Source organism: Budorcas taxicolor, chromosome 1 (genome assembly GCF_023091745.1).
Source record: "Budorcas taxicolor isolate Tak-1 chromosome 1, Takin1.1, whole genome shotgun sequence".
In the NCBI taxonomy this organism is placed as follows: Eukaryota; Metazoa; Chordata; class Mammalia; order Artiodactyla; family Bovidae; genus Budorcas; species Budorcas taxicolor.
Genome location: NC_068910.1, coordinates 194,339,178 through 194,366,711, shown reverse-complemented (window position 1 = coordinate 194,366,711; position 27,534 = coordinate 194,339,178).

Sequence of the window (27,534 nt, the reverse complement as noted above, 5' to 3'; positions counted from 1 at the left end):
TGTATTTGTTTATATAAACCAAGGAAAACCACATTTTCAACCACTAGTTGCTTCAGGATTGAAAACTGGGTGACTGGGGAAAGGGTGGAAAGATTAGCATTTCTCTAGGTTCAATGTTCCTAAGGCCCATGGCTTTCTTCAGTTTGAGACAAATATTATCAATGCCTACTATATGCTAGTGAGTGGGTGAATAATGGTCACTCAGGCGTGTCTGACTTTTTGAGACCCCATGGACTGTAGCCTAGCAGGCTCCTCTGTCTATGGAATTCTCCAGGGAAGGCTGGAGTGGGCTGCCACTTCCTCCTCCATACTATATGCTAGACACTGTGCTAAGAAGTATTTTAGTGGTGGTTGCAGGGTAAAACTTAATTATACAAAACAGTAAAAAAGATGGTCCTCCACCCTCAGATAGGGGTAAATAATTAGATATGGGAATTTCAAAGGAATGAGGTGACATCTAAGACAAAGGTATAGGACGCAGAAGTGGGGCTCTTAGTGTAATCAAGATGGTTTGGGGGAGAAGTACACCTGAGCTGTAAAGACTGAAAAATAGCAAAGCGGGGGTGGGTCAGGGAACAGAAAGCTTTCTCAATGTGGATGGATGCTGTACCAACAGTTTTACAGCAACATATGATGAGGTGTTATTATCCCATTTTGCAGATGAGGAAATGAACGCACAGAGAGAACAGGCAACTTGCCCAAGATTACATGGTTAACAACTTGGAACAGTCTGGCACCAAGACAGTAGTTTTAGTACCTGCCTTGGAAACATCCGGTTTATTTCACCCCTATCCTTTAATCCTGCCTCCTTCAATTGTTTGCTCTCTCCCTTCATTCTCCTACCTCTCCAGATTTTCTCCTGCTATCTTCCTCCCTTGTCTCAAACATTAGAATGGCCTTTTTCTCTTTCTCAGTCTCCACACGTAGCTTGCAAATCTTGAATTCAAATCTGGCCACATCAAAACTATCAAAACTAGAAACAAGGTAAATGTTAATTCATATACAAATAGAGAAAATTTATGTTACATTGACACAACAGAATACTAAGAAGCCATGAAAAATAATAAAGCAGTTCTGTGACTCTAGATACATAATATCAAATATCTTGCTAAGTAATAAGAAAAGACACAAAGAAAAATGCATATGCCAGCTACCATTTCTGAGGGTGGGCTTTTACCTCTGTGTATATTCATTAATTAATAATAATAATAATAGGCTTCCCAGGTGGTTCAGTGGTAAAAAATCCATCTCCCAATGCAGAAGACGTTAAGATCCCCTGGAGAAGAAATGGCAGCCACCAGTATTCTTGCCTGGGAAATCCCATGGACAGAGAAGTCTGGCAGGCTACAGTCCATGGGGTCACAAAAAAGTCAAGCACAACTCAGCTACTAAGAAACAACATATTCATTAATACATAGGTTGGGAATTCCCAGGTGGTCCCATGGTTAGGACTACACGCTTTCACTGCCAAGGGCCCAGGTTCAATTCCTAGTAGGGGAACTAAGACCCCACAGGCTGAGTGGCACAGTCAAAAAAATAAATAAAATAAAATAAATACATGGGTTATCTAAAGAACAAAAAAACTTAAGAGAATAATTATCTCCTCACAGAGAATTAGGAGAGGCATAAGACTTACATTTCACTGTATTCTTTTTAAATTTTAAATGATAGGCATGTACCTACTATTAGAAATAAATATATCCAAGAATTTCCCTGGTGGTCAAGTGATTAAGAATCCACCTGCCACAGCAGGGGACACAGGTTCCATCCCAGGTCCAGGAAGATTTCACATGCCTTGGGGCAACTAAAGCAATGTACCAAATGACTGAAGCCTACCCTTTACAGCCTGTGTTCTACAAGAGAAGCCACTACACTGAGAAACCCAAGCACTGCAACCAGACAATAAGCCCCCTTTCCACCACTAGAGAAAGCTCGTTCAAAGAAACAAAGATCTAGTGCAGCCAAAAATAAATTAAATTTTTAAAGAAACAAACTCAGATACAGAGAAAAAACTACTGGTTACCAGTGAGAGGGGAAGGGAAGGGGCAAAACAGGGGTAAGGCATTAAGAAGTACAAACTACCATGTAAAAATAAGCTACAAGAGTATATTGTAGAATCAAATCAACAAAATTAGAAATGAAAAAGAGGTTACAACAGACCATGCAGAAATACAAAGGATTATAAGAGACTATTATGAACTATATGGCAACAAAATGGAAAACCTGGAAGAAATGGACAGATTCTTAGAAAAGTTCAATCTTTTAAGACTGAACCAGGAAGACATAGAAATTATGAACAATCCAATTACAAGCACTGAAATTGAAGCTGTGATCAAAAATCTCCCAAAAAATCAAAAGCCCAGGACCAGCTGGCTTCACAAGAGAATTCTTTCAAATATTTAAAGAGCTAATGCCTATCCTTCTAAAATGCTTAAAAAAAGTTACAGAGGAAGGAACACTTCCAAACTCATTCTACAAGGCCAGTGTCACCCTGATACCAAAACCAAAGACAACACAAAAGAAAACTACAGACCAATATCACTGATGAACATAGATGCAAAAATCATCAAAAAATTTTAGCAACCAGAATTCAGCAACACATCAAAAAGCTCATACACCATGATCAAGCTGGGTTTATCCCAGGAATGCAAGAATTCTCTAATATAAGCAAGTCAATCAATGTGATACACCATATTAACAAATTGAAAGACAAAAACCATATGATCATCTCAATAGATGCAGAAAAAGCCTTTGACAAAATTCAGCATCCATTTATGATTAAAACTCTTCAAAAAATGGGCATAGAAGGAACCTACCTCAACATAGTAAAGGCCATATATGATAAGCCTACAGAAAACATTATTCTCAATGGTGGGAAACTGAAAGCATTCCCCCTAAGATTAGGAACAAGACAAGGGTGTCCACTTTCACCACCATTATTCAACAAACTTCTGGAAGTCCTACCAGAGAAGAAAAAGAAAGAGAAGGAATCCAGATCGGAAAACTAAAGTTCTCACTATTTGCTGATGATATGATACTGTACATAGAAAACCCTAAAGATAGTATCAGAAAATTACTAGAGCTAATCAGTGAATTTAGCAAACTTGCAGGATATAAAATCCATACACAGAAATCACCTGCGTTTCTATAAACTAACAATGAAAAATCAGAAAGGACAATTAAGGAATCAATCCCATTCACCACTGCAACAAAAAGAATTAAGTATATAGGAATAAACTTATTTAAGGAGACAAAAGAACTATCCATAGAAAATTATAAGACACTGATGAAAGAAATCAAAGATGACATAAACAGATGAAGAGACAGCCCATGTTCCTGGGTAGGAAGAATCAACATCGTGAAAATGACTATACTACCAAATGCAATCTACAGATTCAATGTGATCCCTATCAAATTACCAATGGCATTTTTTTACAGAACTAGAAAAAAAATTTCACAATTCATATGGAAACACAAAAGGCCCCAAAAAGCCAAAGGAGTCTTGAGAAAGAAGAATGGAGCTGGAGGAATCAAGCTTCCTGACTTCAGATTATACTACAAAGCTACAATCAACACAGTATGGTGCGGGCACAAAAACAGAAATATAAACGAATAGAACAAGATAGAAAGCCCAGAAATAAACCCATGCACCTATGGGTACCTTATTTTTTTACAAAGGAGCCAAGAATATACAATGGGGCAAAAACAGCCTCTTCAATAAATGGTGCTGGGAAAACTGGAGAGCTACAAGCAAAACAATGAAATTAGAACACTTCCTAACATCATACATAAAGATCAACTCAAAATGGATTAAAGACCTGAATGTCAGACCAGAAACTATTAGAGGAAAACACAGGAGGCACACTAGATGACATAAATCAAAGCAAGATCCTCTATGACCCACCTCCTAGAGTAATGTAAATAAAAACAAAAGTAAACAAGTGGGACTTGATTCAACTTAAAGGCTTTTGCACAGCAAAGGAAACTCTAAGCAAGGTGAAAAGACAACCCTCAGAATGGGAGAAATAACAGCAAATGAAACAACTGACAAAGGATTAATTTCCAAAATATACAAGCAGCTCACATAACTCAATACTAGGAAAACAAACAACCCAATCAAAAAGTAGGAAAAAGATCTAAACAGACATTTCTCCAAAGAAGACATACAGATGGCTAACAAACACATGAAAAGATGATCAACGCTGCTTATTATTAGAGAAATGCAAATCAAAACCACAATGAGATATATCACCACACACCAGTCAGAATGGTCATCATAAAAAAGTCTACAAACAATAAGTGCTGGAGAGGGTGTGGAGAAAAGGGAATGCTCTTGGACTGTTGATGGGAATGTAAATTGATACAGCCACTATTGAAGAAGTATGAAGATTCCTTTAAAAACTAGGAATAAAACCGCCATATGACCCAGCAATCCCACTTCTACGCATATACCCTGAGGAAACCAAAATGGAAAAAGACACATGTATCCCATTGTTCACTGCAGCACTATTTATAATAGCCAGAAGATGGAAGCAGCTTAGATGCCCATCGACAGATGAACGGCTAAAGAAGTTGTGGTACATATACACAATGGAATATTCAGTTCAGTTCAGTCTCTCAGTAGTGTCCGACTCTTGGCGACCCCATGAATCACTGCATGCCAGGCCTCCCTGTCCATCACCAACTCCCGGAGTTCACTCAAACTCATCTCCATCAAGTCGGTGATGCCATCCAGCCATCTCATCTTCTGTCGTCCCCTTCTTCTCCTGCCCCCAATCCCTCCCAGCATCACGGTCTTTTCCAATGAGTCAACTCTTCGCATAAGGTGGCCAAAGTATTGGAATTTCGGCTTTAGCATCAGTCCTTCCAATGAACACCCAGGACTGATCTCCTTTAGAATGGACTGGTTGGATCTCCTTGCAGTCCAAGGGACTCTCAAGAGTCTTCTCCAATACCACAGTCCAAAAGCATCAATTCTTTGCCACTCAGCTTTCTTCACAGTCCAACTCTCACATCCATACATGACCACCGGAAAAACCATAACCTTGACTAGACGGACCTTTGTTGGCAAAGTAATGTCTGTGCTTTTCAATATGCTATCTAGGTGGGTCATAACTGTCCTTCCAAGGAGTAAGCGTCTTCTAATTTCATGGCTGCAGTCACCATCTGCAGTGATTTTGGAGCCCAAACAAATAAAGTCTGACACTGTTTCCACTGTTTCCCCATCTATTTCTCATGAAGTGATGGGACCAGATGCCATGATCTTAGTTTTCTGAATGTTGAGCTTTAAGCCAACTTTTTCACTCTCCGCTTTCACTTTCATCAAGAGGCTTTTTAGTTCCTCTTCACTGTCTGGCATAAGTGTGGTGTCATCTGCATATCTGAGGTTATTGATATTTCTCCAGGCAATCTTGATTCCAGCTTGTGCTTCATCCAGCCCAGTGTTTCTCATGATGTACTCTGCAAATAAGTTAAATAAGCAGGGTGACAATATGCAGCCTTGATGTACTCCTTTTCCTATTTGGAACCAGTCTGTTGTTCCATGTCCAGTTCTAACTGTTGCTTCCTGACCTGCATATAGGTTTCAGCAATGAAAAGGAACACATTTGAGTCAGTTCTGATGAGGTAGATGAACCCAGAATCTATGATACAGAGTGAAGTGAGTCAGAAAGAGAAATATCGTATTCTAACACACATATACAGAATCTAGAAAAATGTTTCTGAAGAATTTATTTACAGGGCAGCAATGGAGAAACACACACAGAAAACAGACTTATGGACATGGGGAGAGGGGAGGAGAGGGTGAGATGTATGGAAAGAGTAACACGGAAACTTACATTACCATATGTAAAATAGATAGCCAACAGGAATTTGCTGTATAGCTCAGGAAACTCAAACAGGGGCTCTGTATCAACCTAGAAGGGTGAGATGGGGAGGGAGACCGGAGGAAGGTTAGAAAGGGATGGGATATAAGTATATACCTATGGCTGATTCATGTTGAGGTTTGACAGAAAACAACAGGGTTCTGTAAAGCAATTACCCTTCAATAAAAAAATAAATTAGAAAAAAAAGTATTGTACAACACAGGGACTATATCAATACTTTATAATAACTCTAAATGGAGTATAATCTTTAAAACTTATGAATCACTATGTTGTATACCTAAAATGTTGTACAACTATCCTTCAAGAAAAAATATTTCATTTTTTTAATTAAATAAATAAATGTTAAAAACCAGAAGGCGGTAGTCTCCTTGGAGATTACTATTTACTTCCTTAGTAACAATGGGCCTTTCTTCTCTGAGTCATGAAATAGTACCAAGCATTCCTGAGCTTATTCACCCTACCTGACATGAGTTTGAGTAAACTCCGGGAGTTGATTATGGATAGGGAGGCCTGGTTTGCTGCAGTCCATGGGGTCGCAAAGAGTCAGACACGACTGAGCAACTGGACTGAACTGAACTGAGTAGATAATGTACCAGTATACAAACAAAACATGGTTATTACTATACAGAATTAAGTACACATAAAGTTCTCTACAAAATTAATCTTCTGGAGAAATCCCTGGTGGCCCAGTGGCTAAGACTCTAAGCTTTCACTGCCAAGGAGCTGGGTTCAACCCCTTGTCAGAGAACTAAGATCTCAAAAGATGTGCTGTATGATGTAGCCAAATAAGTAAGTATATAAATAAGTAAAAATAATCCTCTGAACAAGATCTCAACCACACAGAGTTACTATTTCCTGATTTTCAGTATTATTGTAAAGTTTCCTTGGTGGAGAAGAGCTTTGCTACAGAGAGCATGAACTAATCTTTGCAGGCAACCACTAGTCTACTTAACCAAAATAGATACCCAGGTAAAAGGTCAATGCAGGGGGCTTCCTGGTGGCTCAGTGGTAAGGAATCCACCTGCCAATGCAGAAGACATGAGTACAATCCTTGGTCTGGCAAGGTCCCACATGGTGCAGAACAACTAAGTCCATGTACCACAGCTACTGCAGCCCACACACTCAAGGGCCCACATGACTCAACAACTGAGGCCACATGCCACAACCACAGAAAGCTGCGCACCGAGAGCAGGTACTCAACAACAAGACAAACCACTGCAATGAGACTGTGCAACGCAATCAAGAATAGCCCCCACTCACCACCACGAGGGAAAGTCTGCTTGGAGCAACAAAGACCCAGCGCAGCCAAAAAATACAACAGATAAAGAAAGTGTTAAGCCAGCATGTATAGGAAGTAAAAGGCATACTATCTATCAATAGAAGGGTAGATAAACATGCTAACACAGAAAACGACTAATTAACTGAGCTTAAGTTAAGATCATAACTTATATTCAGTGATTCTATTTAACCAGAGGATAAAATCATGGCTAACAGCCTTGTCCTGGCAAATGGACTTGTGTAACTCAACAAAGCTATGAGCCATGCCCTGAAGGGCCACTCAAGACGGACGGGTCATAGTGGAGAGTTGTGAGAAAATGTGATGCACTGTAGGAGGAGATGGCAACCCACTCCAGTATTCTTGCCTGTAGAATCCCATGGACCAAATGAAAAAGCAAAAAGTTAAGGCACCAGAAAATGAGCCCCTCGTAGGTTGGCAGATGTCCATTATGTTACTGGGGAAGAGCACAGTACAATTACAAATGGCTCCAGAAAGAATGCAGCTGCTTGGCAAAAGCAGAAATGATGCTCAGTTATGGACGTGTCTGATAGTGAAAGTAATGTCCAGTGTTGTAAAGAACAGAATTAAATAGGAATCTGGAACGTTAGGGCCATGAATCAAGGTCAATTGGACATGGTCAAGCAGGAGGTGGCAAGAGTGAATACTGCTAATTTAGAAATCAGTCTACTAAAATGGACAAGAATGGGCAAATTTATTTTAACTCAGATAACTATTATATCTACCACCATGGGTAAGAATCCTTTAGAAGAAATGAAGTAGCCCTCATAGTCAACAAAGGAGTCTGAAATGCAGTACTTGGGTGCAACCTCAAAAATGACAGAATAATCTCGGTTCATCTCCAAGGCGAACCATTTAACATCACAGTAATCCAAATTTATACCCAAACCACTGGTGCTGAATAAGTTGAAATTGACCAGTTCTAGGAAGACCTACAAAATTTTCTAGAACTAATACCAAAAAGAGATGTCCTTTTCATCACAGGGAATTGGAATGCAGAAATAGGAAGTGAAGAGATGCCCAGAATAACAGGTGAATTTGACCTTGGAGTACAAAATGAAGCAGGGCAAAGGCTAACAGAGTTTTGTTAAGAGAACACGACGCTCACAGCAAACATCCTTTTCCAACAAGACAAGAGACAAAGACTTTACACATGGACATCACCAGGGTCAATATTAAAATCAGACTGATTATATTCTTGGCAGCCAAAGATGGAGGAGCTCTATACAGTCAGCTGGAAACTCTACACAAGCTCTGTACAACACCTGAAGCTGATTGTAGCTCAGATCATAACCTTCTTATTGTAAAATTCAGATTTCAATTGAAGCAACTAGAGAAGACCACCAGGCCATTCAGGTATGACCTAAATCAAATTCCTTAGACAAGGGAAGTGAAGAAGAGATTCAAGAGATTAGAGCTTGTAGACAGAGTACTCGAAGAACTATGGATGGAGGTTCATAACACTGTACAAGAGGCAGTGGCCAAAACCATCCAAAACAAAAAGAAACACAAGAAGGCACAGTGGTTTTAAGAGGAGACTTTACAAATAGCTGAGGAAAGAAGAGAAGCAAAAGGCAAAGGAGAAAGAGAAAGATACACCCAAAGAGTTCCAAAGAGTAACAAGGAGAAATAAGAAGCCCTTCTTAAATGTACTATGCAAAGAAACAGAGGAAAACAATAAAATGGGAACGACTAGGGATCTCTTCAAGAAAACTGGAGATATCAAGGGAACATTTCATATGAGCATGAACACAAAAATGGACAGAAATGGTAAGGACCTAACAGAAGCAGAAGAGATTAAGAGAAGGCAGCCAGAATACAGAGAAGAACTCTACAAGAAAAGTCTTAATGATCTGAATCATCCACAATGTTGTGGTCATTCACCAAGAGCCAGACATCCTGGAGTGTGAAGTCAAATGGGCCTCAGGAAGCATTAGAATGAATGAAGTTAGTGGAGATGATGGAATTCCAGGTGAGCTATTTCAAATCGGAAAAAACTGATACTTTAAAGTGCTGCACGCTCTAAGTCATCAAATTTGGAAAGCTCAGTAGTGGCCACAGACTGGAAAAGGTCAGCTTTCATTCCAATCCCAAAGAAGGACAATGCCACAGAATGTTACAACTACCGGACAATTGTGCTCGTATCACTGGCTAGCAAAATAATGCTCAAAATCCTTCAAACTAGGCTTCAATAGTACGTGAACCAAGAACTTCCAGGTGTACAAGCTGGGTTTAGAGATGGCTGAGGAACCAGAGATCAAATTGCCAACATTTGTTGGGTCATAGAGAAAGCAACGGAAAGGCAATGGCAACCCACTCCAGTACTCTTGCCTGGCAAATCCCATGGATGGAGGAGCCTAGTAGGCTGCAGTCCATGGGGTCTCGAAGAGTCAGACACAAGTGAGCAACTTCACTTTCACTTTTCACTTTCATGCATTGGAGAAAGAAATGGCAACCCATTCCAGTGTTCTTGCCTGGAGATTCCCAGGGACGTGGGAGCCTGGTGGGCTGCCATCTATGGGGTCGCACAGAGTCGGACACGACTGAAGCCACTTAGCAGCAGCAGCAGAGAAAGCAAGGCAATTCCAGAAAAAAGTCTACTTCTGCTTCATTAACTACACTAAAGGCTTTGACTCTGTGGATCAGAACAAACTGGAAAATTCTTAAGAGATAGGAATACCAGACCACCTTACCTGTCTTCTGAGAAACCTATATGCAGGTCAAAAAGCAACAGTTAGAGCCTTACATGGAACAAAGGACTAGTTCAAAATTGGGAAAGGAGTACGTCAAGGCTCTATATTGTCACCCTGCTTATTAAACTTCTATGCAGAATACATCATGCGAAATGCTGGGCTGGATGATATGCAGATGATAGTAACTGAAGAGGAACTACGGAGCATCTTGATGAGGGTTAAAGAGGAGAGTGAAAAAGCTGGCTTAAAACTCAACATTCGGGGGACTTCCCTGGTGGTCCAGTGACTAACGTTCCTTGCTCCCAATGCAAGACCATGGGGATGGTCTTGATCCCTGTCTCCTATACAATGTCACGACCTCCATCCATAGTTCATCAGGCACTTTATCTATCAGATCTAGGCCCTTACATCTATATCTCACTTCCACTGTATAATCATAAGGGATTTGATTTAGGTCATATCTGAATGGTCTAGTGGTTTTCTCCACTTTCTTCAATTTCAGTCTGAATTTGGCAATAAGGAGTTCATGATCTGAGCCATAGTCAGCTCCCGGTCTTGTTTTTGCTGACTCTATAGAGCTTCTCCATCTTTGGCTGCGAAGAATATTATCAATCTGATTCCGGTGTTGACCATCTGGTGATGTCCATGTGTAGAGTCTTCTCTTGTGCTGTTGGAAGAGGGTGTTTGCTATGACCAGTGCGTTCTCTTGGCAAAACTCTATTCGCCTTGGCCCTGCTTCATTCTGTAGTCCAAGGTCAAATTTGCCTGTTAGCCCAGGTGTTTCTTGACTTCCTACTTTTGCATTCCAGTCCCCTAGAAAAAAGTCTAACCACTACTAAAAAACAAAAACCTCAACATTAAAAAACTAATATTACAGCATCCAGTTCCATCACTTCATGGCAAACAGAAGGGGAAAAAGTGGAAACAGTGACAGATTTCCACAGATTTTATTTTCTTGGGCTCCAAAATCACTGCAGATGGTGACTGAAGCCATGAAATTAAAGACGCTTGCTCCTTGATGGGAAAGCTATGACAAACCTTTCTTGTTCAGTCACTAAACCGTGTCCAGCTCTTTAAGACCTCATGGACTATGGCACCCCAAGCTTACTTGTCCTTAACAATCTCTGAAAGTTTGCTCAAATACATGTCCACTGAGTCAGTGATGCAATTCAACCATCTTATTCTCTGCAGATCTCTTCTCTTGCCCTCAATCTTTCCCAGCATTAGGGTCTTTTCCAATGAGTTGGCTCTTTGCATCAGGTGGCCAAAATACTGGAGCTTCAGCGTCAGCATCAGTACTTCCAATGAATATTCAGGGTTCATTTCCATTAGGATTGACTGGTTTGATCTCCTTGCTGTTCAAGAAACTCTCAGAAGTCTTCTCCAGCACCAGTTTGAAAGCATCAATTCCCAGGCCTTCTTCATGGTCCAACTCTCACATCCATACGTAACTACTGGAAAAAAAACCACAGCTTTGACTATATGGACCTTTGTCAGCAAAGTGATGTCTCTGCTTTTTAATTTGCTGTCTAGGTTTGTAGAGATATCACTTTGCCAACAACGTAACTATTATGGAATTTATAAGATAGGATTTTCCTGTTCTAAATGTTTGCTTTCTATTTTGTAAAATGACAGTTTGGGAAATGTTAATAATGTTAAGGGAGAATAGGTATAACTAAAATAACCCTGGTGGTCACTGAGATAACTGTTAACAGAAAAAATTCAGACTTCTAAGAGAGAAAAGTGATTCCACCTACCCCAATTTGGGCCCACTAGAGCTTGTCTATGGGAAGAAGCATATTCAGTAAGATCTCAACTCTTCAGCAGTAAAGAAAACAATCACACAGATTTCCCTGGTGGCACAGTGGATGACAGTTTGTCTGCTAATGAAGAAGACATGGGTTTGATCCCAGGTCCCAGAGGATTCTGCATGCCACATGGCAACTAAGTCAATGCATGGAAACTATTGAAGCCATTGAGCCCTAGAGCCTGTGCTCAGTAACAAAAAAAGGCAGCACAATGAGAAGTCAGTGTCCACAGCTAGAGTAGCCCTGCTCACTGCAACTAGAGAAAGACCATGCAGCAACTCAGTGTAGCCAAAAAGAAATAAAGAAATAAAAAGAAAATCACCACAAATCTCCCATTTGCAGATCGGATATGCTGTCATAATGGCTTGTAATGGAATCACAACCAGAAACTTGCCTGAAACAAGTTACCTGGACTCCAGAGTTAGAAAATCTCCATTCTGTCCTATGCATCTCCTTCTATGTATCCAGGTACTGCTAATGGCAAATGTAATGTTAATGCTCACATTCCTTTCTCGCGTGAATATGAAGAGGAAAAAAAAGGCCAAATAGTACTAATTCTTCTCAAACCATTTTTTTTTTATGTTAAGGGATTAAAAATTGTCTACTGGTTCATTTATTTAAAAATAAATTTATGTCTGCTACTGCTAAGTCGCTTCAGTCGTGTCCGACTCTGTGTGACCCCACAGATGGCAGCCTACCAGGCTCCTCTATCCTTGGGATTCTCCAGGTAAGAATGCTGGAGTGGGTTGCCATTTCCTTCTCCAATGCATGAAAGTGAAAAATGAAACTGAAGTCGCTCAGTCATGTCTGACTCTTCACGACCCATGGACTGCAGTCCACCAGGCTCCTCCATCCATGGGAGTTTTCAGCAAGAGTACTGGAGTGGGAAATTTATGTCTACCTTCCTCTATTCCCATTAATTTAGGATCAAGCTTAGTAATATGTTTTAATGAACCACCCAAACAACCTATAAAAAAGAGGGGGGAAAAATACATCTTTTTTTTTTAATGTAGATCATTATTAAAGTCTTTATTGAATTTTTTATAATATTATTTTCATTTTATGTTTTGGGTTTTGGCCATGAGGTATGTGGGATCCTATCTCCTGGATCAGGGATTGAACCCACACCCTTTGCATTGGAAGGTGAAGTCCCAACCGCTGGACCACCAGGGAAGTCTCTGTATTTTCTTATTTTAAAACTCTGTGAAGAGTTTTACAAGAAGACTAGGACCTCTAACTACATGAGGTCATACATTAAGTATAGTCATTACTTACATATATATGACAAACCACACAACCACACTCCAATTGTAAAGCCAAGGGAAAAAGAAAGCTTATCTTACATTCAAAACAAAAGTATACTATATCACATAACTAATTTATTGTTTAACTCTTATCCATAAAAAAGGACTATACACATAAAAATTTGTTTAAGAGTAGTGCGTGAAGAACTCTCTGGATGGCCAGTGGATAAGGCTCCATGCTTCCAATGCAGGGGGCACAGGTTCAATCCCTGGTCTGAGGAACTAAGATCCTATATGCCACTCAGTGCAGACAAAGGAGGGATAAAAAAAGAGTACTGAATGAAAGAAAGTTAGTGATTAAATGACTAAAAACCTGCTTCCTGTATCCAAATACACAGGTACTGTCAAATCAAAGTGGTGATTATCATGCTAAAAAACAACACTTCAAACTTACAGTCTCGTCCAACCTTCCTCTGAAGAAAACAAAAAATAAGAAAACTAAGTGAAAGCGAAGTCGCTCAGTCGTGTCTGACTCTTTGCGGTCTGCCTGCAATGTGGGAGACCTGGGTTCGATCCCTGGGTCGGGAAGATCCCCGGGAGAAGGAAATGGCAACCCACTCCAGTATTCTTGCCTGGAGAATCCCATGGATGGAGGAGCTTGGTGGGCTACAGTCCACAGGTTGCACAAAGAGTCAGACACGACTGGGCAACTTCACTTTCACTTTTCACTTGAAGGCAGAAAGCTCACTTACTTGTACAGTCTCTACGGAAGCAACTATCTCTCAAATAACAAATGTAAATACCCTTTAACGCAGCTATTGCTTCACTAGGAAATTATTCTACACATACCTGAGATGTATACAATTATTCACCACACTCTGCAATCTCAAATGATTAGAAAACAACTAAATGCCCATTCATTGGTAGACTGGGTAAATAAATTATGGTACATTCACACACAAAAAAACAAAGCATCGCTAAATATACAATGAAATGATCCCTTTAAAAAAAAACTATTAAGGTGATCAGTTATAAGCATAAATTCTATCCCAGTTTTCACTGCAACATTGTTTACGATAGTTAAGATATGGATACAACCTAAGTGTCCATCAACAGATGAATGGATAAAGAAGAATGGTATACATACAATGGATAACTACTCTGCCATTAAAAACAAGAATGAAGTTTTGCCATTTGTAACAACATGGATGGATTCAGAGGGTACTGTGCTAAGTGAAATAAGTCAGACAGAGAAAGAAAATACTGTATGATAATACTTACATGTGGAATATAAAAATTAAAACAAACTAATGAATATAAAAAAGAAAAAGACTGACAGATATAGAGAACAAACTAGTGGTTACCAGTAGGGAGTGGGAAATGGGGAGGAGCAAGGGGGGGGTAGGGGATTAAGAGGTACAAACTACTACATATAAAATAAATAATCTAGAAGGGTATATTGTACAACACGGAATATTTTGTAATAACTATAAATGCCATATAATCTTCAAAAAATTTTTATCACTATGTTGTATACCTGAAACTTATATAACATTATAAATCAACTATTCCTCAATAAATAAATAAATAAACTTTAAAATAAACAAGAACATAAATTTCAGAGTCATACAGATTCAGATTTGAAACCTGAGTCTGCCACTTAAAATCTGTGTGCCACCTGGCATGTTAATTTCTGAAAGCTTCAGTGTCCTTCTCTCTTAAATAAGGATATCATTAGTACCATCACTACAAGTTTGTTATGAAGATAAACTGAATAATACACAAAGAGCACTTAGCATAATCTGACACAGTCCAGTTCAGTTCAATCACTCAGTCGTGTCCGACTCTTTGCAACCCCAATGAATCGCATCACGCCAGGCCTCCCTCTCCATCACCATAACCCGGAGTTCACTCAGACTCACGTCCACCGAGTCTGTGATGCCATCCAGCCATCTCATCCTCTGTCGTCCCCTTCTCCTCCTGCCCCCAATCCCTCCCAGCATTAAAGTCTTTTCCAATGAGTCAACTCTTCACATGAGGTGGCCAAAGTACTGGAGCTTCAGCTTTAGCATCATTCCTTCCAAAGAAATCCCAGGGTTGATCTCCTTCAGAATGGACTGGTTGGATCTCCTTGCAGTCCAAGGGACCCTCAAGAGTCTTCTCCAACACCACAGTTCAAAAGCATCAATTAAAAAAAAAAAAAAAAGCATCAATTCTTTGGCGCTAGCCTTCTTCACAGTCCAACTCTCACATCCATACATGACCACAGGAAAAACCATAGCCTTGACTAGACGGACCTTAGTCGGCAAAGTGATGTCTCTGCTTTTGAATATACTATCTAGGTTGGTCATAACTTTTCTTCCAAGGAGTAAGCGTCTTTTAATTTCATGTCTGCAATCACCATTTGCAGTGATTTTGGAGCCCAAAAATATAAAGTCTGACACTGTTTCCACTGTTTCCCCATCTATTTCCCATGAAGTGATGGGACCAGATGCCATGATCTTCGTTTTCTGAATGTTGAGCTTTAAACCAACTTTTCCATTCTTCTCTTTCACTTTCATCAAGAGGCTTTTTAGCTCCTCTTCACTTTCTGCCATAAGGGTGGTGTCATCTGCATATCTGAGGTTATTGATATTTCTCCCGGCAATCTGGATTCCAGCTTGTGTTTCTTCCAGTCCAGCATTTCTCATGATGTACTCTGCATAGAAGTTAAATAAGCAGGGTGACAATATACAGCCTTGACATACTGCTTTTCCTATTTGGAACCAGTCTGTTGTTCCATGTCCAGTTCTAACTGTTGTTTCCTGACCTGCATGCAGATTTCTCAAGAGGCAGGTTAGGTGGTCTAGTATTCCCATCTCTTTCAGAATTTTCCACAGTTTATTGTGATCCACACAGTCAAAGGCTTTGGCAGAGTCAATAAAGCAGAAATAGATGTTTTTCTGGAACTCTCTTGCTTTTTCCATGATCCAGCGGATGTTGGCAATTTGATCTCTGGTTCCTCTGCCTTTTCTAAACCCAGCTTGAACATCAGGAAGTTCACGGTTCACGTACTGCTGAAGCCTGGCTTGGAGAATTTTGAGCAGTACTTTACTAGCATGTGAGATGAGTGCAATTGTGCGGTAGTTTGAGCATTCTTTTGCATTGCCTTTCTTTGGAATTGGAATGAAAACTGACCTTTTCCAGTCCTGTGGCCACTGCTGAGTTTTCCAAACTTGCTGGCATATTGAGAGCAGCACTTTCACAGCATCATCTTTCAGGATTTGAAACAGCTCCACTGGAATTCCATCACCTCCACTAGCTTTGTTCGTAGTGATGCTTTCTAAGGCCCACTTGACTTCACATTCCAAGATGTCTGGCTCTAGATTAGTGATCATATCATCATGATTATCTGGGTCGTGAAGATCTTTTTTGTACAGTTCTTCCGTGTATTCTTGTCACCTCTTCTTAATATCTTCTGCTTCTGTTAGGTCCATACCATTTCTGTCCTTTATCGAGCCCATCTTTGCATGAAATGTTCCCTTGGTATCTCTCATTTTCTTGAAGAGATCTCTAGTCTTTCCCATTCTGTTCTTTTCCTCTATTTCTTTGCATTGATCGCTGAAGAAGGCTTTCTTATCTCTTCTTGCTATTCTTTGGAACTCTGCATTCAGATGTTTATATCTTTCCTTTTCTCCTTTGCTTTTCACCTCTCTTCTTTTCACAGCTATTTGTAAGGCCTCCCCAGACAGCCATTTGGCTTTTTTGCATTTCTTTTCCATGGGGATGGTCTTGATCCCTGTCTCCTATACAATGTCACGAACCTCCATCCATAGTTCATCAGGCACTCTATCTATCAGATCTAGGCCCTTAAATCTATTTCTCACTTCCACTATATAGTCATAAGGGATTTGATTTAGGTCATACCTGAATGGTCTAGCGGTTTTCCCTACTTTCTTCAATTTAAGTCTGAATTTGGCAATAAGGAGTTCATGATCTGAGCCACAGTCAGCTCCTGGTCTTGTTTTTGTTGACTGTATAGAGCTTCTCCATCTTTGGCTGCAGAGAATATAATCAATCTGATTTTGGTGTTGACCATCTGTTGATGTCCATGTGTAGAGTCTTCTGCTGTGTTGTTGGAAGAAGGTGTTTGCTATGACCAGTGCATTTTCTTGGCAAAATTCTATTAGTCTTTGCCCTGCTTCATTCCGCATTCCAAGGCCAAATTTGCCTGTTACTCCAGGTGTTTCTTGACTTCCTACTTTTGCATTCCAGTCCCCTATAATGAAAAGGACATCTTTTTTGGGTGTTAGTTCTAAAAGGTCTTGCAGGTCTTCATAAAACCATTCAACTTCAGTTTCTTCAGCGTTAATGGTTGGGGCATAGACTTGGATAACTGTGATATTGAATGGTTTGCCTTGGAGACGAACAGAGATCATTCTGTCGTTTTTGAGATTGCATCCAAGTACTGCATTTCGGACTCTTTTGTTGACCATGATGCCTACTCTATTTCTTCTGAGGGATTCCTGCCCGCAGTAGTAGATATAATGGTCATCCGAGTTAAATTCACCCATTTCAGTCCATTTTAGTTCGCTGATTCCCAGAATGTCGACGTTCACCCTTGCCATCTCTTGTTAGACCACTTCCAAAATCTGACACAAAGGTGCATTTACAATGTTAACTATGGTTATAGTTTAATTCTATATAGTAAATCACACAGTTTCTCTAATATACTATATTGACAGCCACAATTTTGAAAGGCAAAAGAACATAAAAGAAACAGGTAAAAACAGACAGAATACATGGATTTACAGAAATCACTGATTAAAAAGTAACTGCCTATACCTCAATGAGAAAACAGTGACTTCTTCACAAATTAAAGATAAAATAATTGTTGCTGGTTGGTATGGTATTATAGTTCTCGTAACACAAACACACAGAAATATTCCTTTCTTGTAGGTAGAATGAGAATCTAAACTCAGAAGCCTCTCAGGGGATATAGCTTAATATAATTTAATAGTGGAATGGTAGGTGAAGTACATCGTTTTAAGACAACTAATGACAACTAATGATTTCCAATGAAAATGTGAAATTTCCACCGCTATCAAGAGAAAAAAAATTAAAGAACTACAATTGATCACAAAACCAACAACTACCTTCTTCTGTGGATGTTTCCTTAGGCTCACAGAGCAAAAAGCTAGCACATTAAGAGAACTCCAGTTGGTTTTCCCCCAGGACATGCCTCCAGCGATTAACTACAATGAATCTCAATTGCAGGAATGATATCCACATAGCTAATGAATATGGAACCATAAAGAAGGCTGAGCACAGAACTGATGCTTTCAAACTGTTTTGCTAGAGAAGACTCTTGAGAATCCCCTCCATAGCAAGGAGATCAAACCAGTCAGTCCTAAAGAAAATCAACTCTGAATATTCATTAGAAGGACTGATGCTAAAGCTAAAGCTCTAGTACTTTGGCCACCTGATGTGAAGAGCTCACTCACTGGAAAAGACCCTGATACTGGGAAAGATTGAGGGCAAGAGGAAAAGAAGGCATGGCATCACTGACTCAAGGAACATGAGTTTGAGCAAACTCTGAGACAGTAAAGGACAGGGAAGCCTGATGTGCTACAGTTCATGGGGTCACAAAGAGTCAGACATGACGTAGAGACTGAACAACAACTCTTGAAAATATATTACAACTACAGAAATAACTTTTAAATAAATTTTTGTTCAGGTAACATAAAGGCAGAAATTTGTAATGATTTATAAAGCCAGAGGAAAACATCCATTTTAATAGCATAAGATCTAAATACAAGACCCACACTAAATCAGTACCTCAAGAATCAGTTCAGTTCAGATCAGTCGCTCAGCCGTGTCCAACTGTTTGCGACTCCATGAACTGCAGCACACCAGGCTTTCCTGTCCATCACCAACTCCTAGAGCTTACTCAAACTCATGTCCACCTAGTTGAAGCCATCCAACTATCTCAACCTCTATCATCCCCTTCTCCTCCTGCCTTCAATCTTTTCCAGCATCAGGGATAAGCACTTTTAAATAACTATATTTCAACTATTTAATAGAAATTAACTGTGTAACTACATGTAAGTAACATGTCAGAGGCAGTAGGATAGCTGCCTGGCTACAAACACGAACACTTACATTTCAAATAGCAAATCTTCAGTTTAATTCCTATGAAAATGGTTAGCAGGTTAAATGATTAAATAAGCATTAAAGAGAACTTCAAATCACAGTAAATTTATAATTCTGACCATCTCCAGTACTCATTTAAATCACAAAAGGCCAATCATTTAAGCTAGTAAAGTACAAATGTCTCAAAACGGAGTTTGGCCTCTTGTTGACAATCACCTCAAATTTCCTCCAGTGGCTCAGCAGGTGAGGAATTCATGGAATTCTGGTCTTCAAGGTCTAGTAAGCACTGTGGTTAAACCATCCAGTCAACACGGAGTCATGTGGGGCAAGGCCTATAGATCATCCAACTCCTTTGTTCCCTCCCATATCTTCTTTACTTTGTAACTACCACTACTTCTAAATGGTACAAGAAGATAAACATGAAATTGGTAAATATTATAAATTAGTTATTAGAAATGCCAGGAAAAACTATTGTCAGGAATGTGGTTAAACTGCAGTTTAAATAAAGCTTCTGGATTATCCATGGATTTCTTTTAATCCACATAATCCTCCTCCTGAAGGCATGGATAATCAGGATCGCATTTCCACTCTAGGCAAATGAGCATTTGTCTGGTGGTCTCCCAAGTAGCCTGAGCAGCAGAAGACAAGCTACAGGGCCCAGGACGCGCCAGTCCCTCCTGGGTGTGCAGCAGGGCCTTGTGAACTGCTGGCGTGGGCTCTAACAATACCACAACACAGGGGACTGCCAGATTGACATTCTTTGTTTTGGCAATAGATACTCCCAATTAAAGGGGTAACTGCCAATAACCTTAGGTGACCTGCGTTAAATACTTAAGAAAATGAGGAACTATACATTCTTGATGAAGTCCGGGAAAGATCTACAGCCAGGACTTACGGGAAGGATTTGTAAAATTTTTTGAGGAAATGAGGGAATTTCTAGATTACTGACTATTTTAGGCTGGAAACAAGAAAACTACCTTTGCAAAACACTAAAGCTATAAAGATATCACACTTTTCCCTCCAATCCTAGAAAAGTGGAATACCTAAAGTAACTAAATGCAGAATAAAATGGATAAGCTAGGAAAAAGTGACAATGTTCGAGGGAGAAAAGCTGAGACTTCATAACATAACCCTTCAAAAAATTAATCTCTAGTTTACCCTAGCCTACCCTGCAATTGCAGTAAGTGGGAATTCTGGATTTATCGAAGGGAGATGAAAAGATATGTGATGTCATCCATTATGATATTATCACAGACTTAGCCACCAAATTTCTTTGTTAGATGGTCCCTATTATAACTTGACATTATGGGATTTGCCTCATTTGACAGGTTCCAGAAGTTTTACAATAATTGTTTTTAAATTTAAAGCCTTTTGGGAAAGGAGTGCGTCAAGGCTGTATGTTGTCACTCTGCTTCTTTAATTTATATGCAGAGTACACCATGCGAAATGCCAGGCTGGGTGAAGCACAAGCTGGAATCAAGACTGCCAGAAGTATAGACGACCTTGGATAGAAGAGAAGGCAAACTAAAGAGCCTCTTGATAAAGGTGAAAGAGAGTGAAAAAACTGGCTTAAAACATTCAAAAAACTAAGATCATGGCATCCAGTCCCATAGCTTCCTGACAGATGTGAAAAAGCAGCAACAGTAACAGATTTTATTTTCTTGGGCTCCAAAATCACTGCAGAAATGAAAAGATGCTTGCTCCTTGGAAGAAAAGCTCTGACCAACCTAGACAGCATATTAAAAAGTGGAGACATCACTTTACCGACAAAGGTCCATATAGTCAAAGCTACGGTTTTTTCGGTAGTCACGTAGGGATGTGAGAGCTGGACCATAAAGAAGGCTGAGCGCTGAAGAATTGATGCTTTCAAACTGTGGTGCTGGAGAAGCCTCTTGAGAGTCCCTTGGACTACAAGGAGTTCAAACCAGTCAATCCTAAAGGAAATCAGTCCTGAATATTCATTGGAAGGACTGATGTTAAAGCTGAAGCTCCAATACTTTGGCCATCTGATGCAAAGAGCCGGCTAATTGGAAAAGACCCTGATGCTGAGAAAGATTGAGGGCAGGAAGAGAAGGGGACGACAGAAGATGAGATGGTTGGATGGCATCACAGACTTAATGGAGATGAGTTTGAGCAAACTCGGGGACATAGTGAAGGACAAGGAAGCCTGGCGTGCTACAGTTCAAGAGGTCGCAAAGAGTCACACATGACTTACAGACTGAACAACAATAGAACATTCCTCCATCTACAAAGTTTAGTACTTTTTTCTAAAAGAATACCAACAATTACGTTGATCAATTATCCACTTATTCCAAGTTCTAACCTTTTCTTGCCATGAGAAATATTCTGTTTAGAAAAAAAGAACAGTAAGGCCAAGTGTTAAATAGGAGAGCAGTGGGCTTCCCTGGTGGTTCAGAGGTAAAGAATCTACCTGCTGATGCAGGAGAGGCTGATTTGATCCCTAATCAAGGGAGATCCCATATGCCATGGTGCAGCTGAGCCCATGTGCCACAACTGTTAAGCCTGTGCTCTAGAGCCCAGGAGCCGAGACCACTGGGCCCACATGCTGCAACTACATGCCCTCAAGCCTGTGCTCCACAACAGGACAAGCCACAGCAAGGAGAAGCCCACAACTAGAAAGTAGCCCTCACTTGCAACTAGAGAAAAGCCAGTGCAGCAATGAAGACCCAGCACAGCCCCAAAAGAAATTAACGTTTTTATTTTAATGAAGGGGAATTGACTGCAAAGGGGTAACATGAGAGAATTCTTTGGGGTGTTGAAATTATTTTGTAGACTGTTAGTGGTAGTTACAGAAATCTAGGCAGAAAAAGATTTTTAAAAAACGATTAAAAAAAAGTAAAAGAAAGTAAAAAACAATCCAAGTACGTGTTAAAACTCATAGGACTGTACATGAAAATGTTTTTGCAAAATTTTTAAAGTTCAATGTCACTCTCCTTTTAAAAATGTCCCCTTACTTTAAAAAATCTAGTAACTCAGAAAAAGAAAGGTCTAAATTAGACATATGCAATCTGCAGTATCAAAGCAACTGGTAGGTAACACACTACACACCCAACCATACATCTAATTCCTTTCATTTTTCCTCTCTCAACTAGAAGCTTGTGACTCAGGATTATTTAACCTGGAGATGATAACATAAAGGTTACCATGATATATGAGAGAACAACTTTAAAAGGAAGTACAGGCACTTCCCTGTTGGTCCAGTGGCTAACATTCCGTGCTCCCAACGCAGGGGGCCTGGGTTCAATCCCTGGTCAGGGAATTAGATCCTACATGCCTCAACTAAGTTTGCATGCTTCAGTTAAAGGTCCCACATGTCACAACTAAGAGCCAGCACAGCCAAATAAAAATATAATTAATTAAAAAAAAAAAAAAAAGGAAGTACACCAGTTTAGAGTCACTCCAAAAGGTAAAGCTGGACTGACTGAGTGGCTGGAAAATCCAGAGAGTCAGACCTTGATTATGAGAAGTAGAAAGGCCTCTTCAAGAAAGAATTAGTATCCTCTCACAAAAAGTGTCCCAGACTACCAAAGATACATAGACATTCCTTAGAAAAATAGCCCATACAAATCAGGGAATGCAGAGAAGGCAGAGGGAAAAATAATCCAAAGTGTCAAAGTTTGGAGATGTAGGTGAGAAGGTAAAAGAAGTAAGAAGAGAATTTGTCCCACCCAAGCCTGAAAATCTATAATGCTCTCCTCCATCTTCCTTTTCTTTTTCTCTACTGAATGTTCAATATTATTCCTCTTGTCTAGGATTTCCTTATCCAACATATCTTTTTCCTATTATCTACTCTGACAATGGAATTCTACACTTTGATTTTTCCATACCCTTCTTTCTTCACAAACCTGCTAGGCCGTTTTAAGGGCTTCAGTCTCAGGCAGGGGGGAAACCCTAAATTATTAATATTTGCCTCTTTCTACAACATGACAAAGCTTGCAAGTGAGCAGTTAACAGAAGACAAATGATAGAGATTTATCTCCAAGATATGCTAGGATATAACTGAATCAAACAGTTCAGAGGAAACACATAAATGCACATAGGCAGGGTAGGGGGAGTCTCACATTAAAATATATATATATATATATATATATATATATATATATATATATATATAAAATGCAACTGAAACAAAAATGCCTGTTCTCTAAAAGTTTCAACTGCTACCCTATACAATCTGGTATGCAATACTGGATTAAAGTACCACATTCTACAGAACCAGTTCCCTCCAGTCAAGACCAAAATTTAATGCTTCTAAAGAACAAAACAAGGCTGAAAAGCTTGCTTGGTTTCTTATTCACAAAAATACTAATGATCCAGTATACAATGGACAAAATCCACATTTGTTCTTGCTATCAATGGCTTGACGTCTAAATGCTTAGTCTTTTCAGGAGGTGCAGTATCTTAATGAAGACTGAGAGAAGAAGGATACCTAATAGAATAATTCTACACCCTGTGATTACTTCCTCATTTGCACAAACCTGGGACAAAAAAAAAAGATCGTGTGTTCAATACATGTTATACTTGGAATTAGAAGATTTTATAATGTATTTCATTCATACATTCATCCATTCAATAATAGTTTAATTTTCCAGATACTGTTCTGCTTACTGAGAAAACCTCAGAGCAGAAAAAGTTCCTTCCATCAGAGAGCGTATAATATGTTGGAGTGAAAAGACCACAAACAAATGAACAAGGAAATAAACAACATAATTAGTTGATAATGCAGGAAAAGAGTTGGGTTTATTTTTTAGTGTAATAAGTCACTGGAGCAGGAAAGTAAGGAAAGTTCACTCTGACTGCTGTCTGCAAATGGACTGTAGGAGAACAAGGTCAGGGGCAAGGAGACCAGTTAGGAAGCTACTAACCAGGAAGAACTGGAGTGGTGGCAATAAAAAAATAAACATGGACTTCCCTGGTGGCCCAGTGGATGACAGTTTGCCGGCCCATACAGAGGACACGGGTGCGATTTCTGCTCTGGGAGGATTCCACATGCCATGGAGCAACTGGGTCTGAGCTACAACTACTGAAGCCCATGTACCTAGAGCCCATGCTCCACAAGAAGAGAAGCCACCGTAATAAGAAGGCCAAGCACCACAACAAAGACAAGCCCCCGCTCACCGCAACTAGAGCAAGCCCAAGCAAAGCAATGAAGATCCAGTGCAGCCAAAAATAAATTAATAAAAATAAATAAAATAGAGCTGGCTTCATTTTTAATAAATAAAAATAAAATAAATATATCTTGAAGGCAAAATCAACAGGGTTTGCTCTGGGTGGTGGAGGAGCAGTAAGGCAAAGTGATGAATTAAGGATGACCACAATTCAATTTAAAAAAAAATTTTTTTAAATTTAAAAACACAAAAAAGGATGACCACCAGGGTGGTCCAGTGGTTAAGAATCAGCCTTCCAATTCAGGGGATGCAGGTTCAATCCCTGATCAGGAAACAAAGATTCCACATGTTTCAGGGCAACTGAATCAGCATGCCGCAACTAGAGAGCTGCTATTAGAAAAGGCTTTGAGCCACAACAAAGACTCAGGGCAGCCAAAATTTAAGAAAAAAAAGAAAGAATGACCACCAGATTTTTCACTTAAGTAGATGGAAGAGGGGGCAGACGGGTGCTCTTATGAAATCCAGACTGCTGGAGAAGGAATAGATTGAAGCATGAAAATCAAGAGCTCCACTTTGAACACGTCAAGTTTAAGATAGACAAATGGAGTGAAGATGTATAGGCAGGTAGAAGAAATCTGAAGGTCAGGGCTGGAGATAAAAATCTGAAGAGTCCACAGCACAGTGGTAGTATTTAAACCACCAGACAGGATGAGATCACCCAGAGAGAAGTGGAAAAAAGGAGAGAGATGGGCTTGGATGCCCTGAGGCATTAGGATGTTCAGAATTCGGTAAGAGAAGAAAAAGTCAACAGAAGAGATAAAGAGAAAGAAAACCATAAAAATGTAGTATCCTGGAAGGTTCCTTTATATAATGATTCTCTAATGAACCACAACCCTCCCAAATCCTGGCCACAGAGACTCTCAAATTCTGTAAACAAAAACTGAGGCCCAAAAATACAGGTGGCCTCCCAAAGTCCCAGATATTTGGGACCCAGAACCAGTCTTCCCTGGTGGCTCAGTGGTAAAGAATTCACCTGTTAACCTCTGCCAGTGCAGGGGACGCCGGTTCAATCCCTGGGTTGAGAAGATACCCTGGAGAAAGAAATGGCAAGATATTCTAGTATTTTTACCCGGAAAATCCTAGGGATAGAGGAGTCTGGCGGGCTACAGTCCAAGGGGTCACAAAAAGTCAACTTAGCGACTAAACAATAATCAGCTCTAAGAACCAAGATGTGACTTTCGACCTTTTCGCAGTGACTAGTAGTGCTTTTTACTGTTCGGTTCATCAGTGAAACAGGGCAGGTCTTAATTTAGGAAGAACAACAATTAGACTACAAGGAAGTACCTAATTTAGATTACAAGGTTAATTTTAATTTTTTCTGTATATTTTGTTTACAGTCACAAAGCAAGTTGGATCAAAAACCTTTCTGGACAGTCTCTAAGAAAAGTAGGAAATACAGACAAGAGGGGCAAGATGGAAATAAATCAAAACCCAACTCAATTTTCTCCACCTCTAAAAAACTCTGAAGGCAGAAGACCCTCAGGATGGGAGTCAGAGATTGCACAACAAAGTTTTCGGTTTCAACCATTTTTGCTTCCGTGAATAAAATTTCAGTTCTAAAGTTTAAGATTTTAACTTTGTTCCACACTTGCCTTCTGAAACTAAGTTAAGATCTTTATCCTGACCACCCTCTCCGATTCTACATTATCGTGACTTAAGCAGTTCTTTTACCATAAAAATCTTAACAGTGTAACCTAAAAATCCCCAAATGATTAATGAACTGCTGAGAATTCTGACTCGTTGGCGATGATTTTATTAGGACTCATATTTTCAAACATCCATTCAGTGCTTCAAAATAAGTACTCATCTAATTTAATTATGATGACTTCACCAGACAGTAACACTGCCCACAATGATGTTTACAAAACCACTTGTCACTCCCTTCGTGTATGTAGCAATGCAGAAAAAGAAGCCTGTTTCCATATTCTTCTGTTTATACTCTGTAACAAGTGACAGAGTTTAAGTGGCACTTAAGATTTTAAACAGCAAAGCACTTCAAGTTTAATGCGTCCCACCATCTTGCATCCGAAGAGAATGGTAAATTCGCTGTTTTATTTCAGCAGCAATTCCCATTCAGTACCTGAGACAGGTATTCCAAGAAAGCCTTCGCAAAAAAATAAAGGAGAGAGACTCCAAGATCTTAGCTACTGTTAAGACAACAGGCTCTAACATTAAGCGACTTCAGTAGAGGTTACTGCAACATCAAAGCACTTCGGAAATAAGCGTGCCCCCCAAAAATACACCGGCAACCAGGTATCAGGAACAGTTAACAAGGTAAGATGCTTCAGCAGAGTTACTCCTGATAGCCACCCACTGATCCAGCACTCCCTGTTCGGTCACGCACATCACCCTGTGCTAGCTTCACAACAACCCGGGTGAAGTTCGTGGAATTATTCCCTCTAACAAATCCGGATACTCAGATTCAAGGCCCCAGGACTGGCCACCAGAGGCTCTGGGATCTGAAAACACGACCTTATCCCAACAGTCCAGGAACCCCGGCCCTAAAATACACTGCGCAAAAAGGCATCTGAGAGTCGGCAGCTCGCTGGTGTCCGCAGAGACGCAGGGAAAGAGGACGCCGCCTCTCCGCAGACGCCCCTCATGAAAGCGACTCAAACCGCCGGCAGACCGGGGCGCCCGGCCCCGTCCCTGCCGCCCAGAGGCCGGGGAGCGCCGCTCACCTTGGAGAGCCCGGGAGGCCGCAGGCGAGCCAGGCGCCCCCTCGGGCAGGCGAGCGGCTGTCCGCGGCGCCAACAGGAAGCGTGGCGCGGGCACCCCAGTCGCCGGCGCCGCAGGCTGTGGCGGGCAAGAGCGCGCCCGCGGCCCGCGCGGGGGCACCTCAGAGGCCCGCCGCGACCGCGCCGCGCCTCAGCCGTGCCGCATCCGGGTCCCGCGCCGCGGCACTCACCTGCTCAGCGCTCCGCCGTCGCCGCCGCCGCCGCCCGCTCTCAGCTCCTGGTGCGCGTTCAGCAGACCAGGCCGCCGCAACCTTCCAGCTGCGGCGCCCCCATCCCCGTCTCTCTCAATCGCCGACCGCCTGCCCCGCGCGGCGCTACACCAGCCCGCCGCCCACTGCCATGGCAAGCTCCGCCGCCGCCGTACCGACCGACGGAGCACGCGCGCGCCGCCGCCGTGCCCGCGCGCGCGCGCCTCCCTGCCCCACCTCCCGGCAGCCCTCGCCCCGCCCCGCGCGCCGCTCCGGCCAATCCCCGATCTGCGGTCCGGGCCGGGCCGCGCCCGTCCCAGCTGGGAGGAGAGTTAGGCGGAACCCGCGCCTCTTTCTCCA